Consider the following 5,663-nt stretch of genomic DNA (forward strand, 5'->3'; position numbering starts at 1 on the left):
TTTCCCTACTTACCTTGACGGCGCTGCATTACTCTGGTTCTCAAAATTACCTGCAGGATCAATCTCCTCGTTTGAGGAGCTGGCAAAATCCTTCATCGACTATTTCGCAGCAGCACGGATATACGTACACAGATCAGACTACCACGGCACCATCCGTCAAGGTCCACAAGAAAGCTTGAAAGACTACATGACCAGATTTGCATAAGCAACCATGAAGATACTGGATTTGGACCCTGCCGTGCACCTACATGCCCTTAAGGCCGGTCTTCGGCCTAGAAAATTTAGGGAAACGATCGCGATCACTAAGCCGAAGACGTTAGAAGAATTCCAGGAAAGGGCAGCTGGACAGATGGAGAGTGAGGAGCTCTGCAAAGTCGAAAGGACGGAAAGAAGGCAACCTAGGAAGGAAGAAGACAGAACCACAAGGTCGGCAAATAACAAAGACTCTAGGAAGCCATTCAAGCTCACCCCAAAAGTTGACAACTACACCAGGTTCAACACAAAAAGGAAAAAGTTAATTAAAGAGATACTTAATGCTAAAATCATAAAACCTCCAGCAAGAGCAGGGAACTACCAAGACCAGCGATTTGTAGACAGAAGCAAAAACTGTGCTTTCCATAAAAAATACGGACATACAACTGATGAATGCATGATAGCAAAGGATCTGTTAGAGAGATTAGCTCGACAAGGCCTCTTGGACAAATATATCGAAGGAAGGAAGCACAAAGAAAACGGCAGGGACCGAGAAGAATGTCAATAAACTTCGGGCAACAAGGAAGACAACAAATGGTCAAACAATATCCCACCAAAAGGGATCATAAACTGCATATCCGGAGGATTTGCTGGGAGAGTCGAGACAAGCTCGGCACGAAAACAAAGCTACCGTGCGATGCTAGCAATTGAAGGAACAGTACAGCTGAGAATTGAGTATGAGCCCGACCTTGAAATCACTTTCAACCAGACAGATATATGCTCGGCCGCACCGAACTTAGATGATCCAGTGGTAATCTCCATCCAAACCGGCGAACTACTGGTAAGAAAAGTCCTCTTGGACCCAGGTAGTAGTGCAAATGTTCTCTTTTACTCTACTTTTCTGAAAATAAAAATATCTGAAAAACTCGTGCAACTCTCGTCCGGAGAATTAGTCGGATTCTCCGGAGAAAGGGTCCTGATTAAAGGTTACATATGGCTAAAAACTACAATGGGAGAAACCCCATTGTCACAAACCCTTGATGTACAATATTTCATAGTTGACTGCCCCAATCCTTACAACATTATTCTCGGAAGACCTGCTCTGAACATGTTCAAGGCAGTGGTATCCACTTATCACCTATGTGTTAAGTTTCAGGCACAAGACGGCAAGATAGCGACACTCTGCTCAAACCGCCAACAAGCTAGGCAATGTTACATCACAAGTCTGAAGGGGTCGGAAACAAGACAGAGATATCAACAAGAAGTCAAGGCAATTCACAGCACAAACGAGGTACTATCCCTAGCCGAGCTTGACCCCCGAGGAGACACCCAAGAAAGGCCTCAACTAACAGATGAGCTCCAGAAAGTTCCGCTGACATCAACACCGGAACAGGTTACCTACATCGGTCAAGCACTACAAGGAAAAGAAAGATTGGAGCTCATAAAAGTGCTACAAGACAACACCGACTTATTTGCCTGGACCCCAGCGGACATGCCAGGTATCAATCCAAACATTATCTGCCACAAGCTCGCCACCGACAGAACAAGCCGACCTATAGCTCAAAAGAAGAAGAATCTCGGGGCAAAAAAATCAAAGGCAGTTCTAGAAGAAACCGGAAAGCTCCTTAAAGCTAACTTCATCAAAGAAATCCGCTTCACCACATGGCTCTCAAACATGATAATGGTAAGAAAAAACTCAGGTAAATGGCGCATGTGCGTCGACTTTACAGATTTAAACAAGGCATACCCTAAAGATGCTTATCCTTTACCATGCATTGATAAACTCATAGACAATGCATCAGGTTTCAAAAGCTTGAGCTTCATGGATACATACTCTGGTCACAACCAGATCCTCATGCATCCAGAAGACCAAAGCAAGACGGCATTTATAACTGAACATGGAAATTTTTGTTATAGAGTAATGCCATTTGGTCTAAAGAATGCAGGTGCAACCTACCAACGACTGATGGACAAAGTGTTCCGTCATCAAATAGGTCGGAACATGAAAATCTATGTGGATGATATGGTCGCAAAGACCACTCAAGAAAAGTCACACTGCGACGACCTCAGGGAGATATTTGAACAAATCTGAGCATACAATATGAGACTCAACCCAGAGAAATGTGCCTTCGGGGTACAAGGAGACAAATTCCTTGGATTCATGCTAACCTCACGAGGAATTGAAGCAAACCCTGAAAAATGTGAGGCAATACTTAACATGGCGAGCCGTAAAACAATAAAAGAGGTACAACAATTGGCAGGAAAGGTAGCGGCACTATCTCGGTTCTTGCCGGTAGTGTCAAGCCGATCATACCATTTCTTCCAAATAATATCAAAGAATAAGAAATTTTAATGGACAGAAGAGTGCGAGAACGCGTTCGCCAAGCTCAAAACCATTCTATCATCACCACCTGTGCTGTAAAGACCAGAAGTTGGTAAACCTTTATACTTATCTTTGTCTGTTTCTAATTATTCTATCAGCTCGGCTCTTGTCATTGAGACAGGAAAAATACAACAGCCAGTATACTTCGTCAGTAGAGTCATACAACCAACGGAACAAAGGTATCCGAGAATAGAACAGCTAGCTTTAGCACTAGTAATAACAGCAAGAAGACTCAGGCACTACTTCCAAAGTCACACAATAATAGTGAGGACGAACCAACCATTAAGACAAATACTGACAAAACCAGAACTGGCCGGACGTCTGACCAAATGGTCTATCGAGCTCTCGGAGTTCGATATCCAATTTCAACCAAGGTCGGCATTGAAAGCAAAGATCCTCGCAGACTTCATATCAGAACTGACCCCGGATGAGCACAATAAACCCTGGGAGTTACATGTTGATGGGGCGTCCAGCCGAGGAGGGAGCGGAGCTGGGATAATCCTAAAAGAAGGGGACAAGGTGGTATCCGAGCAATCCCTCCAGTTCTACTTCCCGGCAAGCAACAATCAGGCTGAGTATGAGGCCCTCATAGCAGGACTCAAGCTCGCCCTGAACCTCCAAGTACAAAGCCTGACAGCACATTGCGATTCCCTCTTGGTGGTCCAATAAATCTGAGGAGAGTTTCAGGTAAAAGATCCCTTGCTAGAGCGATATTGGCTCATAGCAAAGGATCTCATTTCAAAGTTTAGTTCATTCATTATACTACATGTGCATAGAGAAAAGAATGTTAGAGCAGACATATTATCCAAACTTGCTGCCACTAGGGCGGACACACAGACATCAGCATTATCACAACTCACACTTAAAAAACCCAGCATTGAACTATTATCTATAACAAGCATTAACCACCTTTGTGACTGGAGAACACCTTTCCTTGAGTACATCAATGTAGGTATCATACCCAGAGACAAACTCAACCCACAACACTTCAGACGAAAAGCAAGTCTCTACACAAACATAGTAGGAGAACTATACAAGCGCGGTTACTCTCAACCATTGCTAAAATGCCTAAATAAAGATGAGGCAAAAGAGGTGATGGACGAAGTTCATGAGGGTGTATGTGGGAACCACATCGGAGGACGAGCTCTCGCCGCAAAGATCGTCCGAACAGGATACTATTGGCCAACCATGAAAATGGATTGCATAACAAAAGTCAAGACATGTGACAAATGTCAAAAGCACGCAGCCATCTCTACAAAGCTTGCCGAAGTATTACACAGTATGGAGGTAAGCTGGCCTTTCCACAGATGGGGGCCTGATATTCTTGGCCCATTTCCAATAGCACCAAGTCAGGTAAAATTTCTTTTAATATCAATAGACTATTTCTCAAAATGGATAGAAGCACAGCCATTAGTAAGAATAACAGCTGAAAAGGTACGATCTTTTATATGGAAAAAATCATATGCCGATTTGGTATACCAAGAAAAATAATATCAGACAATGATAGACAATTTACAGATAATAAGCTCGGCTTATTTCTAAAAAACTTTAATATTCAGCATCATTTTAGCTCGGTCGAACACCCACAAACCAATGGGCAAGCCGAAGCTACTAACCAAGTTATATTGCAAGCAATAAAGAAAAAGTTTGATAATACAAAGGGAGAATGGGCAGAGCTAATCCTAGAAATATTATGGAGCTACAACACAATAGTACAAACCACCACGAGCAAAACGCCCTTCAAATTAGTCTATGGGTCAGAAGCATTAATCCCCGTGGAGGTCGGAGTTCCCACATTGAGAACCGAGCTATACAATGCCCAACACAATATAAACGCAAAGAACGCCGAGTTTGATCTGGCCAAAGAAGACAGAGAAAAGAAACTTATATATAGTATGTCTTTTGTAATTCACTACCAGAATATTTTATTGTCGAAAATTATATCAACTAGTGTATATTTCTGTGTACACTGTACAGAAGAATTAATAAAAATATATAAATTTTTTTATTAAAAGAGATTAAACAAAAAATATATATAATAATTATTACTGTAAATATTTTACAAAATTATAATTAAAATTAAATTTTAATTATTTTTAATGTTAAAAATATTAAAAATAATTAGTATTTGTCTTAACTGATTTGAATTGGTTGAGTGGTCATCTCACTCGTTTACTTAAGTAAGTATTAGAGTTTCCTACCTAAGTAAGTATTAAAGTTTCGAATTCCACCTTCTGTATGTAACAACTCATTAGCCAGCGGCGAACCCTTAATAAATGGAGCTTCAATCCGTGGAGAATTAGTTCTCGACCTGTGACATTTTTATTTATTGGTATCATATTCATTTAGGAAGTCAAACAATATGATCAACGTTGTTATCGGTTAAAATTTTATATTTTATGACATGATTTTCAAGTTTCTAAACTTATAAACTTATGTCATTACAAAAGCTATTAGATTGATTAATATTTCTTGGTAATATTACCAAAACACAACTTTTATTATTCAATATATAATTTATTCTATTGAAAAATAAATTATTATTTTTAGATTAATAAATATATTTTTTCATTTTTATATATTTTATTTGGCAATAATTGCCATTAAAAAAAATGAATGACTACATTATCTTATAATATGATGTACAAAATAATTTTTTATTTTAAAATTAATTCTAATTGATGAAAAAAATTTAGAATTGATTAACAACTCACATTTTTTAAGATTTTAATAACAAAAATAAAATTAATTAGGTACAAAATATTCAGCATTTAATAATTTTATAATTTAAATTTAAATTATCAAATATTGAGTTAGAAATTAATTATAACTTAACAATCCATAATACACACACATTAGTACACAAATAATAATATCTAACATATAATTTAATTTTTTAAAAGAGTTAATGTATAATTTATTGAGTATTGATTTATTGTCTAAATTTTTTTCATACATTTTGTAATATGTGAAAATAGTGTTCTTATTTTTTATTATTATTTAAAAAATTATTCATAATTTTTTATTATGTAATTAACTTAATTAATAACTTTTATTATTGCTTTTCTACAAAAAAAATCATATTTAT

Source organism: Arachis duranensis, chromosome 3, assembly GCF_000817695.3.
Source record: "Arachis duranensis cultivar V14167 chromosome 3, aradu.V14167.gnm2.J7QH, whole genome shotgun sequence".
NCBI lineage: Eukaryota > Viridiplantae > Streptophyta > Magnoliopsida > Fabales > Fabaceae > Arachis > Arachis duranensis.